This window comes from Sciurus carolinensis, chromosome 8 (assembly GCF_902686445.1).
Source record: "Sciurus carolinensis chromosome 8, mSciCar1.2, whole genome shotgun sequence".
Classification (NCBI taxonomy): Eukaryota; Metazoa; Chordata; class Mammalia; order Rodentia; family Sciuridae; genus Sciurus; species Sciurus carolinensis.
In genome coordinates, this window is record NC_062220.1 from 42,054,110 (window position 1) to 42,070,562 (window position 16,453).

The following is a 16,453-nucleotide window of genomic DNA, read 5'->3' on the forward strand; positions in this document are numbered from 1 at the left end:
CAAAAATTTGGAGGTGAGTAGTTTATGTATACATATATTGATTATAAACAATAAAACTGAATAGGTTTATAATTTTATCAATTATATGTTTTGATTTATTTATATTTTGATTCATATATCTTATATATTGTTAAGGTTTAGATGTGGTATTCCCCAAAAGCTCAGGTGTGAGGTAATGAAAGAAGGTTTGGATGAGAAATTATTGGGTTATAACGTTAATTAATCAGTGAATTAATCCCTGATAGGATTAACTGAGTGATAATGGAGGCAGGAGGGGTGAGACTGGATTAAGTGGTTCATTAGGGATGTGGCTGGGGTACGTATTTTGTATCTGGAGACTGGAGTCTCTCTCTCTCTCCTCTCTCTCTCTGATTCCTAATCATCATGTGAGCTGCTTCCTTCTGCCATACTCTTCTGAATGATGTTCAGTCTTACCTGTAGCCCCTGGGGAATGGAGCTGGCTACATATGAACTGAGACCTCTGAAACCCTAAACCCTAAATAAACTTTTCCTCTTCTACAGTTGTTCTGGTTGGGTCCTTTAGTCACAGCAGAGAAACAGCTGACTAACACACACACACACACACACACACACACACACACACACATATATAGGTGTGTGTGTTTGTGTATATATACATATATTTATACTTTTATATACATTTTTAATTTGTAGAGTTCATAAAATCATAACATTTAATGTGAGCCCCTGAGTATTCAGACAAAATAGGTAGTCCAAACCCTGAGGAAATTAGTTTGTTAATCCCTGCAGGAAAGATATTAGATACTTTGGAGTAACTTTATTCATCTCATTTTAGCCCATGATGCATTTATTGTGTTTGCCTACAAAATGTGTGATGGAAAAGTTGAGATTCAGAGCTTAATCAAGAGGCAGCAGAGCAGTGTAATCACACAAGCAAACAAATTATTGTAGCCAAAGTTTTCTTTTGTGTAAGGCAGTGGACAGAAGACATCTACTTTTATGTATCTCTTGTTAAAACAGAAAAGTTAGATTTTTCTGCTAGTGCCAATGCAAAGGTGTTTGAAAGGCTGGATTTCCAAACTGGATAATAGGTTTTCAGGCAAAAACATCCTAAGAGGCTTAGGATGTCAGCTGCCTCTTAAATGGCAGGAATAACATAAGAACCCATCTTTATGCACATCCCAAGAAGACTCGATTTATCAAGGATGATTTTCTTCCTGAAGTTTTGTTTGTTTGCTATTCACAAGGACTTTTTCTTTCAACATTTCCTGAGTTCATCTGTAGATTCAGTTGCTACAAAGAGGTAAAGTGTTTGAAAAGGTGGCCTCATATTCTAGAGACAGAGGCAGAATTTAAGGGGCTCCAGGAGCAAACATGTAAGAAGTTGAGTTTGCATGAAATACTGGTTCAGGGTTCCAGGTGGAATGAAGCATAGGCTGATCATGAAACGGATACATATGCAAACTCTGACTGAGAGTGTTTGAAGGAGACTATCAGTAATATGGGGTTAGCATTTATCTATGGGGATGGTGAAAATGCTTCAGAGTTATATAAAATAGTAGTAACAAAATGGTCCCTTTGCTGGTCCTTAACCATCCTCTCTTTGTCCTCTCCTCCATCATCAACAGTCTTGCAAGCAAAATTCATTAATGCTGTAGAGTGCGATTATGCCTTTTATTGTTTTTTTGTATGCCTCCTAAGAAGACAATCGCCCTTGATATCATGGTGATATTTTAGCAATTTTTATAGCCTCTTTCCAGTCCCCTATTATTAAGCATTTCAACCTCATTAATAATTGATGTCCACATTTAAGGCACCGGTTAGAAAATACCTCTAAGATTTTACTTTATTAGCTTTTGAGTAAATGTTCCTCAAATCTCCTCTGCGTTTTGTTAAAAATGAATGTTATATATCTTTTGATAAAACCTACAGAGTTAAGTGCCTAATAAAATACTACATGACTAAAATGACAATTAATATTTTAGCATTATGCTGAAGTATGAAGATTTGCCTGCAAAGGTATGAATCACTGGTTTTTCATTTCTTTAATTCCTGTATTAATTGGTACTTGAGGCAATAAACCATAACATATAACTCTGGATTCAGATAAGCTTTAATGAGAACCTGACCTTTGCTTGGATACTTCTGTGACAGTGAAGGAGTTCAAGATAACCCTTTAAAGCTCAAATTTATGAGATAAATGTTCTTAGCATTTCCTTATCTTACCCTGAGCTGATTATTGAGGATATTTTGGGATTTATAATTGAGATTTGGAAGAAAATTATATTCTATTATGTCCAGTTCAGTGAAAGTTTAAATAGCATTAGTGTAACGTCTTTAGTTCATTATCTCATACCTAGAAAGGAACTGAGGTTCAGAGCTCAGCAAAGGACATGCTACTGTCCTGAAAGTATGTTATGAAAACAGTTAAAAGACCACATGTACTTTTACCATGTCTTCATAAAATGTTCCTTAGGAGGGGTGAATTTTTAGGCATCATTTTATTGCCTTATAGAACATTGAAATCAGTGGTTAACCTGTGTGTTGTTATTGAGGCATCAAAGAATCTTATAGCTCAAGCATTTTAAAGGGAATAGGACCAAAAAAAAAAAAAAAAAAAAAAAAGGAAAATACACAGGATTGGAAATGTTTACTACACATGCATAGACAAGTAATTTTTTTCAATTTGAAAGGGCTTACATAGTCTTTTTTATCATTCTAAATAGAACCATGGCATCATATTTGGAAAGGCTGAATTGAGTTGACAGAAAAATGATAGAGAATGTGAACGTAGACAATGTGGGCTTACAAAGACCCATGAAATCCTTCAGATTAGAACACCAGAACAGAATCCCTTTAGAGGTTTTATCCTGCTTATATTCTTTGTAGCAATGGTAGTTTTCATCATTAATAACACCCAAAACTGACACCCCTACCTTCACAAATCTGATTCCTCCTCATTCTCTTTTTACTCTGACCACTCTTTCTATGTCAGATTTCTTCGAAATGCTCAGGATTTTGTTATATAAGTAAATATCCCATGAGAAGATTACTTCTCATTCCTTCAAGTGAACAGAACTTCAAGTGAATCAGTCCCTTAACTGATAGAGGGGTAAAACTACAAGGCTCATGGGTCACCTACTTTAAGACAGAAAACCAGGCTCGGGCATTTGTGTCATGCCTTTATTGAACTAAAAGTGAAATAAAGTTTAAAAGTATAATATGTAGGAAGACAAACCTATAGCAGAAGAACATGACAAAAGACTAAAATATATCTGCAATTTTATGGAAGAGAGCAACTGTTAGGGTATAAACTGAAGATGGTACAAGTGGAGATGTAGCAGCACACATTACAAGAACTTCAGAAGACAGTGAACAATTTTCTCACTGAGTTTTAGAGGTACTGGCTTTGGAACCACTGACTTAGTGAAGACTGAAAGTAAGAAGTAGGACTAAATACGACAACTTCAGAAATTAGTAATGCCATATTCTCTCCCCGCCCCACCCCACATGCATACACACACACAAACACACACACACACCTCACACACACTCACTCACACATATGGCCTATACCATGCCTATAAACCCAAAGTGAGGCTTGCTAATAATTAAACTTCACCCTGCCCATAATAGAAATGCTAGTGCAAATTTCCCTTCATAGGAGAGATTTCACTGGGAATGGACCTAGCTACCTAACAGCAAAGGATATCCAAAATAGACACCCAAGTCTTTAGTCGTAAACATAAACAAACAGCTGTGGGTTTACAAGCACATCAAGCACGTTAAGGCCAGTGAGAAGCACTCAAGATAGTACCCAGTTAAACAAACAAAGTGACAATGAATGAAGCTGATAATTCAGGGAACAGAAAAATATATGCTGCGATTAATATATACTGAAATATTTGCTAGCAGGATGCTCTAAAAAGTAAATAAATGTCAAAAAGAAAATTAGATGTGAAACAAGGTGACATAGACATTAAGCAGAGAATAAAATATGGTTGCCTATTACAGGGAAGCAATATTCAGGGTGGTTAGAATGGAAGACTTTGGAATAAACTGGCACTGTTTAAATTTTTTTTTAAATTATTGATTGTGTCAAGTGACTAGGACCCTCAGTTTCTTTCTTTATAAGAATGTAGATACAAGCCCTATTTAATTTTTTAATCAAAAAATTCAATAAAGCATGTTAAAAACAAGCCCAAGCAAAGATAACATTTGACACATATATTTAGGATAGAATTAGCATCAAGTGTATATTAAACTTTCTTACAAATTAATATGTAAAGCAGCACTGCTACAAATCCCATTAGGAACTCAAATAGCATTTCAAAGAAAGTGAAATGGTATTCAATATATTGTTAATCAGAAAATGAAAATAAAAATGACAATAAGGTACTACTTTATGTGATCTATATTCATAAAAAAAAAATCCCCAAATTCTGATAATATCCAGTGTCTGTGGAAAATTGTTACTTTATGGTATTGTCAGTTTGATTTATTCACATTTTGAAAATAGTTCTTATCATCTCACAATGTTGAAGAAGTGCATATTTGAAACTGAGCATTTTTTCTACCAAATTTATAAACTCGAGCTGTTATTTGGGTCACAACTGCAATTGTCTTACAAGCGTTTTAAAATATTAAACAGAACAATGTAGACAATAAAATAATACATGTTATATATAAGTTATATATATATATATAATTGAGTATAATATGGAAATAAATTAGAAATACTAGAGTGACTTTTAAGTAGGTTAAAAATTAAATTGTTTGAAGAAACTTGACTTTTATTTATTTACTTTTTTTTTGTATGAGTACCCAAATATGTAACTTATGTTAAATGCAAACTGTACCTTATTGAGGATTGTGAACTTTGGAAGTTCTTGCCTAGAAAAATATTTACACATTTGGAAAAGTGCAGAAACAAATTCTCATGGCAACATTGCTATTAATAGAACCAATAACCTATAATTAAGAAAAATATCTGTTGACAAAAAGCATAGCAATATAGGTTGCAGTATCATGACACAATTAAATTCTATTCAGTTGTGAGCAGCAATGAACAACACTGTCACACTTTGGACACCTAACAGCCAGCACAAACATCACATTGTAAAAGTGTATGCATAGCATGATTCTGTTCTATAATTAAAAGCAATCAAGCCAATGTTTCATCATAAGTCTTGCATTCTATTGCACTCCCATTTTAATGACCTTCTGTAATAAAAATTAAAACAGAAATTTTTTTTTCGTGGCTTAAGATTCTTTTGCAATACTAAAATTTTATCACAAATTATAACTTTTTCAAGGTATAGGATGATTTGAGCCAAGTATCTTTTCCACTTGATGGATCTTAAAGAGGAAAGATCAAGGAATCTATTTCTTACAAAGGTGGTTAGATGTCCCCTATACCCTCTGCCCACAAGATTAGCAAAAAAGTGCCCCTGTAGGAGTTGAAATGATCTTTGAAACTCACCCAAGTTCTATCATCAATGCTTTTTCTCTAATACAGGAAAGAGAAAGAATTATAAGAATTTCTTTACTAAGGAACAAAATTCCTCTGGAGAATCTGAAGAAAGTAAAGGTCTGGAGAGCTTTAGCTGCTCAGCAGTGAAAGAAAGTAGAAGTTTTCTGAGTGTAAAAGGAAAAGCAAAGTTTAATGAGACTGGTTTGTTGAGATTAGACTGCATGACATTTATCTGGCTCTTTGTGTTTCTTTAAGATGTTCCAGATTTTATACAGTCAAAAGATTGCTAATGGTTTAGACAATTCAGTTATATGTTTATGTGAAATTAATAAATGACTGTCCTAATTCAAGTTCTTATAGTCGAGAAAAATCTCCAGCTCATGCCAGACCTAAGCAGTCTGAAAAAGTCCTTTCCATTCTCTTGTTCAAAACTTTGACAATTTGGGTGTACTTTCCGTGTTCTACTGGATTAGCTTTAAATTTTGTCAGTAGAATAAATCGCATAAAGATTACAACTTTCATTATAGGGAATAATTACCAGAATCCAGTTACATAGTTAATTTTAAATCAGTGCTTTCCAAATTATTGGTCACATATCCCATCATTTAAAAATGTGTTAGTCTGTGTCCTTAACATATGTATAGTTGTAAATTATATATTTCTTACGTATGCATATGTCATTTTATGTATTAAATATGAAGATTAATTTTGTTATAAGTTCAGATAGCAGAATATTTAAGTTCTAATATTCTTTTATTTCAGTTCAAGGGACTGCCTTAGTTGTTCCTAGAGAGTGTGGCCTACATTTTAATCAATGTTTTAACCCAAAATTGTCTCCTAATCTCAGAGCCAGTTTTGTTTCCTTTGCCAAGAGCTATGTTTTTGCTGCAATTAGCAAGGTTTCTCAAGGGCTGAATCAATAATCTGTGTGACTTTAACATGACGCAATAGGTTCCAAGATAAGGTACTATAGAAAGCTCAAATTCCCTACCTGTTCTGGTGTGCTGAGAAACTAAGAAAGATCACCCTGAAATCTTCTAGTGTTTTATTTTTATTTTTTTATTTTTTATTTTTTTCATAGAGTTTGCCAACTGTGCCTGGTTTCAAAGTCTTATTTTTATGGTCGGTAGTTCATCAGAGGGAAAATGGGGACTGGAAAGTCAGCCTGAAGAATTAGGAAATAGCAACTTCTTTCTTTTTTCTTTCTAAAAATATAACTAAAGACAGTGATAATGAAAAACAAGAATTAAAATTAACAAAGAAAGGGAATGAAATAGGAGACATCACAAAACTTTTAGGAGACCAGTAACTCCAGAGTTGAGTTGCTGATCGCTACGTCTAAAACCCAAATCTCATACTCAGTGAAAAGTTATAAAATAACAGTCACAACATGCTTATTTTTTTTTTTTTTTGGGTGAATCCTTTTTTTTTTTATTGTAAACAAATGGGATACATGTTGTTTCTCTGTTTGTACATGGCATAAAGGCATACCATTTGTGTAATCATAAATTTACATAGGGTAATGTTGTTTGATTCATTCTGTTATTTTTTTCCCTTCCCCCCACCCCTTCCACCCCTCTTTTCCCTCTATACAGTCCTTCATTCCTCCATTCCTGCCCCCCTCCCTAACCCTAACTCTAACCCTAACACTAACCCATCCCACCCCCCTTTATGTGTCATCATCCACTTATTAGCGATATCATTTGTCCTTTGTTGTTTTGAGATTGGCTTATCTCACTTAGCATGATATTCTCCAATTTCATCCATTTGCCTGCAAATGCCATAATTTTATCATTCTTTATGGCTGAGTAATATTCCATTGTATATATATATACCACAGTTTCTTTATCCATTCAGCAATTGAAGGACATCTAGGTTGGTTCCACAATCTGGCTATTGTGAACTGAGTAGCTATGAACATTGATGTGGCTATATCTCTGTAGTATGCTGATTTTAAGTCCTTTGGGTATAGGCCAAGGAGTGGGATAGCTGGGTCGAATGGTGGCTCCATTCCAAGTTTTCTAAGGAGTCTCCACACTGCTTTCCAGAGTGGCTGCACTAATTTGCAGCCCCACCAGCAATGTATGAGTGTACCTTTCTCCCGACATCCTCGCCAACACCTGTTGTTGCTTGTATTCTTGATAATCGCCATTCTAATTGGGGTGAGAAGGAATCTTAGGGTGGTTTGGATTTGCATTTCTCTTATTACTAGAGATGTTGAACATTTTTCCATATGTTTGTTGATTGCTTGTAGATCTTCTTCTGTGAAGTGTCTATTCATTTCCTTAGCCCATTTGTCAATTGGGTTATTTGCATTCTTGGTGTAGAGTTTTTTGAGTTCTTTATAGATTCTGGAGATTAGTGCTCGATCTGAAGTATGATTGGCAAAGATTTTCTCCCACTCTGTAGGCTCTTTCTTCACATTGCTGATAGTTTCCTTTGCTGAGAGAAAGCTTTTTAGTTTGAATCTATCCCAGTTATTGATTCTTGCTTTTATTTCTTGTGCTATGGGAGTCCTGTTAAGGAAGTCTGGTCCTAAGCCGACATGTTGAAGCTCTGGACCTACTTTTTCTTCTATAAGATGCAAGGTCTCTGGTCTGATTCCGAGGTCCTTAATCCATTTTGAGTTTAGTTTCGTGCATGGTGAGAGATACGGGTTTATTTTCATTCTGTTGCATATGGATTTCCAATTCTCCCAGCACCATTTGTTGAAGAGGCTATCTTTTCTCCATTGCATATTTTTGGACCCTTTGTCTAGTATGAGAAAATTGTATTCATTTGGGTTTGTGTCCATGTCCTCTATTCTGTACCATTTATCCACCTTTCTATTTTGGTACCAATACCATGCCGCTTTTGTTACTATTGCTTTGTAGTAGAGTTGAAGATCTGGTATTGCAATACCCCCTGCTTCACTCTTTCTGCCAAGGATTGCTTTAGCTATTCTGGGTTTTTTATTCTTCCAGATGAATTTCATAATTGCTTGCTCTATTTCCGTAAGGTACATCATTGGGATTTTAACTGGAATTGAATTGAATCTGTATAGAACTTTTGGTAGTATGGCCATTTTGACAATATTAATTCTGCCTATCCAGGAACATGGGAGATCTTTCCATCATCTAAGGTTTTCTTGAATTTCTTTCTTTAGTGTTCTGTAGTTCTCACTGTAGAGGTCTTTCACCTCTTTTGTGAGATTGATTCCCAAGTATTTTATTTTTTTCGATGCTATTGTGAATGGGGTAGTTTTCCTAATTTCTCGTTTTGAAGATTCATCACTTATGTATAAAAATGCCTTAGATTTATGTGCATTGATCTTATATCCCGCTACTTTACTGAATTCACTTATGAGATCTAAAAGTTTTCTGGTGGAATTTCCTGGTTCCTCTAAGTATACCATCATATCATCAGCAAATAGGGATAGTTTGAATTCTTCTTTTCCTATTCGTATCCCTTTAATTTCTTTGGTCTGTCTAATTGCTCTGGCTAGAGTTTCAAGGATGATATTGAAAAGAAGTGGTGATAGAGGGCATCTCTGCCTTGTTCCAGTTTTTAGAGGGAATGCTTTCAGTTTTTCACCATTTAGAATGATATTAGCCATGGGCTTAGCATAGATGGCCTTTACAATGTTAAGGAATGTTCCCACTATCCCTATTTTTTCTAGTGTTTTGAGCATGAAGGGGTGCTGTATTTTATCAAATGCTTTTTCTGCATCTATTGAAATAATCATGTGATTCTTGACTTTAAGTCTGTTGATATGGTGAATTACATTTATTGATTTCCTGATGTTGAACAAACCTTGCATCCCTGGGATGAAACCCACTTGATCATGGTGCATAATCTTTTTAATACGTTTTTGTATGTGATTTGCTAAAATTTTGTTTAGAATTTTTGCATCGATGTTCATTAAGGATATTGGTCTGAAATTTTCTTTCCTCGATGTGTCTGTCTGGTTTAGGTATCAGGGTAATATTGGCTTCATAGAATGAGTTTGGGAGGGTTCCCTCCTCTTCTATTTTATGGAATACTTTGAGAAGTATTGGAATGAGCTCTTCTTTAAAGGTTTTATAGAACTCGGCTGAGAACCCATCTGGTCCTGGACTTTTCTTTGTTGGTAGGCTTTTGATGACTTCTTCTATTTCATTACTTGAAAATGCTCTATTTAAATTGTGTATGTCCTCCTCCTTCAGTTTAGGCAATTCATATGTCTCTAGAAACCTGTTGATGTCTTTGAAATTTTCTATTTTGTTGGAGTATAGATTTTCAAAATAGCTTCTAATTATGTTTTGTATTTCACTCGTGTCTGTTGTGATATTTCCTTGTTCATTCCGGATTTTAGTGATTTGGGTTTTCTCTCGTCTTCTCTTTGTTAGTGTGGCTAAAGGTTTATCAATTTTGTTTATTTATTCGAAGAACCAACTATTTATTTTGTCAATTTTTTGTAATGTTTCTTGTGTTTCAATTTCATTGATTTTAGCTCTGAGTTTAACTATTTCCTGTCTTCTACTACTTTTGGTGTTGGTCTGTTCTTCTTTTTCTAGGGCTTTGAGCTGTAGTGTTAGGTCGTTTATTTGTTGAGTTTTACTTCTTTTATTAAATGCGCCCCATGAAATAAATTTTCCTCTAAGTACTGCTTTCATAGTGTCCCATAGATTTTGATATGATGTTTCTTTGTTCTCATTTACCTCTAAGAATTTTTTAATTTCCTTCCTAATATCTTCTGTTATCCATTCATCATATAATAGCATATTGTTTAATCTCCAGGTGTTGGAGTAATTTCTGTTTTTTACTCTTTCATTTATCTCTAATTTCAATCCATTATGATGTGATAGAATACAAGGTAGTGTCTCTATCTTCTTGTATTTGCTAACATTAACTTTGTGGCATAATATATTGTCTATTTTAGAGAAGGATCCATGTGCTGCTGAGAAGAAAGTGTATTCGCTCTTGGTCGATTGTATATTATAGAAATGGCTGTTAAGTCTAAATTATTGATTGTGTTTTTGAGATCTATGGTTTCTTTTTTCAATTTTTGTTTGGAAGATCTGTCCAGTGGTGAGAGAGGCATGTTAAAATCACTTAGTATTATATTGTGTTATGGTCTATTTGGTTTCTAAAATTGAGAAGGATTTGTTTGACATAAATGGATGAGCCACTGTTTGGGGCATAGATGTTTATAAATGTTATATCTTGCTGATTTATGCTTCCCTTAAGCATTATGAAATGTCCCTCTTTATCCCTTCTGACTAACTTTGACTTGAAGTCCACATTATCTGAAATGAGGATGGATACTCCAGCTTTTTTGCTGAGTCCATGTGCATGGTATGTTTTTCCCCATCCTTTCACTTTTAGTCTATGGGTATCTCTTTCTATGAGGTGAGTCTCTTGCAGGCAACACATTATTGGATCTTTCTTTTTTATCCAATCTGCCAGTCTATGTCTTTTGATTGATGAATTCAGGCCATTAACATTCAGGGTTATTATCGAGATATGATTTGTACTCCCGGTCATTTGGTTCATTTTTAAAATTTTATTTATTTATTTATTTTTTTGACACAACTTGGTTCCTCCTTTATTTGACAGTTCCTTCAGAATAATCCCTCCTTTGTTGATTTGCTTCTTTGTTTTTTATCTCTTCCTCATGGAATATTTTGCTGAGAATGTTCTGTAATGCTGGCTTTCTTTTTGTAAATTCTTTTAGCTTTTGTTTATCATGGAATGATTTTATTTCATCATCAAATTTGAAGGTAAGTTTTGCTGGGTATAAGATTCTTGGTTGGCATCCATTTTCTTTCAGAGCTTGAAAAATGTTGTTCTAGGCCCTTCTAGCTTTTAGGCACTGGATTGAAAAATCTGCTGATATCCGTATTGGTTTCCCCCTGAATGTAATTTGGTTTTTTTCTCTCACAACCTTTAAAATTCTGTCTTTATTTTGTATGTTTGGTATTTTCATTATAATGTGCCTTGGTGTGGGTCTGTTGTAATTTTGTGTATTTGGAGTCCTATAAGCCTCTTGAACTTGATTTTCCATTTCATTCTTCAGATTTGGGAAATTTTCTGATATTATTTCATTGAATAGATTGTTCATTCCTTTGGTTTGTTTCTCTAAGCCTTCCTCAATTCCAATAATTCTCAAATTTGGCCTTTTCATGATATCCCATAGTTCTTGGAGATTCTGTTCATGATTTCTTACCATCTTCTCTGTTTGTTCAACTTTGTTTTCAAGGTTAAATATTTTGTCTTCAATATCTGAGGTTCTGTCTTCCAGGTGTTCTATCCTATTGGTTGTGCTTTCTATGGAGTTCTTAATTTGGTTTATTGTTTCCTTCATTTCAAGGATTTCTGTTTGGTTTTTTTTCAATATCTCTAACTCTTTATTGAAATGATCTTTTGCTTCCTGTATTTGCTCTTTTAACTGTCGCTTGGTGCTATCATTCAATGCCTGCATTTGCTCTTTCATCTCATCATTCAATGCCTGCATTTGCTCTTTCATCTCATCATTTGCTTCCCTGATCATTTTAATTATGTACATTCTGAACTCCCTTTCTGTCATTTCTTCTGCCATGCTGTCATTGGAGGAGTCCAGGTAACTCACTTCACGTCTCCTCTTCCGGCCAACCGCCCGTAGCCCTAGGCAGTCACTCCCAGTCCATGTGACCCGCCCTGTTCCTCCTCCTGCTCTGGGTAGCCCCTGGGTGTTCAGGAGCGGTCGCTCGGAGACCAAGCGACCCATCTCGCTCCTCCTCCAGGCAGGCCACCGGTGTTCAGGAGCGGTCGCTTTGGGTTCAAGCAACTCACTACTCACCTCCTCCTCTGGCAACCGCTTGTAGCTCTGATGCAGTCACTCCTAGACCAAGCAACCCGCCACGCTTCTTCTCTTCCTCCGGGCAGCCCCCCGGTGTTCAGAAGCGATCGCTCTGAGTCCAAACAGCTCGCCATGCAGCTCCTACTCAGGCAGCCACCTGGAGCCCCAGTGGTTGCTCCGAGTCCAAGCGCTGTGCTGAGCAGCCACCTCTAAGATGTTCCCAGTGGTCCGTGTTTACCGCTCCAGTGGGGGGAGGGGTGTCTCGCTGGGCAACTCTACTTCACAAAGTTCCCTGTGTTCCGGGGCTACCGCCCCATCCGGGATGCCTCCCCAACAGGAGAGACTCACCCCGTGGCTTTGAGTTGGTCCCAAGTCTCTCACTATCTCCTCTTTTGAATCCTGCGTCCTGGAGTAACATGAAATGCAGTCACCCTCTAGTCTGCCATCTTGAAAACCCACAACATGCTTATTTTAATAAAATATTTTATTTATACCACGATGAAAAATTGCTCTGAGTTTGAATAATTAAACTCACAACAAAACGAAATGAAACCTAAAGCAATTCATGAGCTAGTCTATGATTTATATATATGTTTAACAGTTTGGAAGAACTCCTTAATGCTTTTTAAATTTTTAAAAAAATTTTACAGACTGTATTTTGATTCATTGTACACAAATGGGGTACATCTTTTCAATTCTATGGTTGTGCAAAATGTAGATTCATACCATTCATGTAATCATACATGTACATAGGAAAAACTTAGTTGACCTCGTGGTATAACAGACTTCAACAGACATCATTACCCTATATACATGTATGATTTTAATATTTTAAGTAATGTAGGGCAATCATTGATAAAGGCTATTAACTTCATAATTCTTTTTGATTAAAGAAAAAGATTTGATTCTAAGACCAGAAAAATATAACTGGATAAAGGAAGAAAGACATGTGGAAAAGAGAATTCTAGGATATTCTAGTATGAATTAAGTATTAAAATAAAAATGAAACGAATATGGAGAAATTATGTCTTGCCAGAGTGGTAAGAAGTTACTTTATTGATGAGACTGAGGACAGAAGGTTAAGAGGTCTAGTTCTGAGAATTTCACTGGATATTTTTGCCAACATGAATTTTACCCTCTGATCATATCAATAGTCCCCACTCCTTCTCAGCAGTAAGTTTTTCCACACTATCTCAGTCAAGAAAACAAACCACAAATACATGTGTCGGTGTGGAACAAGCCAACCTTTTCTAACTCCAATTCTCTCACAGAACTGTGTCTGTGTGTGTGGTCCAGAGCATTTCTTTAGGTCTTGCTGAACAAAGAAACACCTAGAAACACTTAGCTGAGATTCCATGGTTGTGCTTTCTTATCAAGGCTTTCTAAGGGGCAGGTTGGAATAAAGATTTGTTCACTTTCTAAAATGTATTATGTAACATACTTTTGACTGTAGAAATAGTGGCCATCAGTTGGGCTGTATGTAAGCTTTTATTTTCTCTCTTAAATATGTCAGGTACTCTACCTTAGGATTTGCTTTGAAATAACAGATAAACAGTAATGTTGATATATTTGTATTTCTGCTGGATAGCATTGATATAGAATGAGGTGAGATAAGACAAATCAAGTTTTAACAGTTCTTCTGTAACATCATTAAATGTTTCCCTGGAGAGAATAACTCAGAGGAACTTATTCTTAAAACTTAATGTTCAATATAATGTAAAATAAGAAAAATAAGTTCTTATTTTACTCAGGGACTGAGCAGCAATACACCTAATATTTAAAGCCAGAGGGAATACCAGTCTATTTGGGGATTGTAGTATGATCAGGTGGTCGTGCTGAATAGAATTGATGAATGTTCTTGTGATTGATTTATTGTGGTAGTAGTGGATCATCTAGGAGGTGAAATAAATCAGAATCTTCATAGCATTTACTTTAGTTAAGAGTAAGAAAAAAAAAAAATTTTGCCACCCCACAGTTTTTGGACTGAGCTGCAGAAATGGGAATTAATGAGACTCATTTCCACAGTGAACTGCCCTAAGTCCTACAAAAGTCAGAGGACAATGGAAGGATATAATTACTTGTGTTAAAGAGAAACAGCCATGGGATTTAGCTTGATTTCAGTGTGATTTAAAAGGAAAGACTTTGCACATATTTAATTTGATGTAAGTGACTTTTGGTAGGGGTGGGAGCCAGAAGAGACAGTACAGTTACTGGATATTAATGGAACCATGTACTCGGACACTGCACTGAGAAAAATTAGAATGTCTAACCCCAGTCCTCTGCTCTACACTCTATAAAAACAGCAACTAAACTGAGAGCTAATGAAAATACAGATGACAAGTGTATTGAAAAACTGAAATGAAATGATGCAACAAAAATTTCTTTTATTTCACAATGCACGATAAACATTTTTTACTTTCACCTATGCAGTATATAAGTAAGTTCACTAAAGTATTCCAGATAATTTAGTATCTGAACTAAAGGGAGATGATGGATAACTCCTATTGATTATCTAGCCTTCCTTTTGTAGAGGTTTGCTTATCAAAATCTTTTACAAAACTATATATTTTTACAGATATTATTTAAAATATTTATATTGCATATTTATTTATATTACTGTTGGTTCATTCGTTGCGGCATATTGAAAATTTTCTAGTTGGACACCTTTCCGATGTCCAGTTAGATAGTTTATGTCTTAAATGCTCCAAGATATTATGATTTCTATAAACAGGGATTAGATGTTTCCAGTTCTTAGCAAATGTGGAAATAATAAGTAGCAAAAAACATTTTTAAGTTAGTGGATAAAGGAATAGATAAATCTTGAAATAGATTTTGAGGAAATTATCACTATCTGTAGGAGGGAATATCAACTTGTGGCAGTATTTTAGTGAATAGATGTTACCTACAAATTTCAAATGTTCTTGGTTATTAAGAAATTATACTTGAAACATAAATACAATATAGATATATTTGTCCACCTATAAAAAGATTTATATAAATGAACACATCTACAGTTATATTTGTTGTGGCAATTTTTAATAAAATAAAGAAATGAACTAGAACTTCCAATCAATGGGTTTGGGAAAATAAAAGGCAGAACCCTATGTAAGTAATTGAAAAACAAAGGATTAGTTTATATTTATCCAGATAGAAAGAAGTAAAACTGAAGACCCAAATAGGTAACATTGTATCTGTTAATATTTAAGCATCCTTACTATGGTCTAAGAAACCTTCCATGTATTTTAATTCATTGAAATAGTTACTTTTCATTTTATACCAGTAAGGTAGCTACTACTATTGTTCAATTATATTAAAAAGAGAAACTAAAGTACAAGCGAATTAAGTAATTTGTTTGAAGTCACACAAAGTAGTAATCAGCAGATTCAGCATTTGAGTTCAGGCTGTCTGGCGCTGTACCCACAGTTTTAATGACTTCTCGTCCTTCTTTTAAAAACTATTTTTATACACCTGTTTGTAAAATGTGGAACATAATATACTTTAGCTCATAAAGATTCTGTGATTCTTATGAAGGTTAAACTAGACAATGACTATAAACCCTTAATTAAATATCTGCCTTATATTATGAAATAAATGTTATGATTACAAAAACAACTGTACATATACATATGGTAGTGTATATGTGGTTTTATTCTGATATCAAGTTACTACTGGATTTCAAGTTTTCTGTATTTACATGACTTGTTTACAAGGAACATTAATCAGTTTATAGTCTTAAAAATAATTTAATTTTATATGTAAAAATGAAAATGGTTAGTTGAGACTAGTATATCTTACAGTTAAATATCTTCTGCAAAATGTACTGATTATTGTTTTCTATTAAACAGTTCATTTGAAATATACATTATAATAAAAAATGAGATTCAGATCAAGTTGCAATGTGAATTATAATAAAAATAAGATTCAGCTCCAGACACAATTTTTATTTATTTTATTTCACACTTTTTAATCATATATAATTATGCAAGTATTTTGTTTTATAGTATAATGCTCACAGAATTTTGAATTATGGAATTGAAATTTTATATTTTTTTCCTTGGTAATAAAATGGATAATTTCTGTGATAATAAAATAAAAGTTCAAGTAGTACCCTCTTCCAGGAAAACTGTCCTATATCCTACAGGTGAAACTCTGAACTCTGATTTTTACAGAAGTCCAGATATTTGTTTAAAAATCAGAAT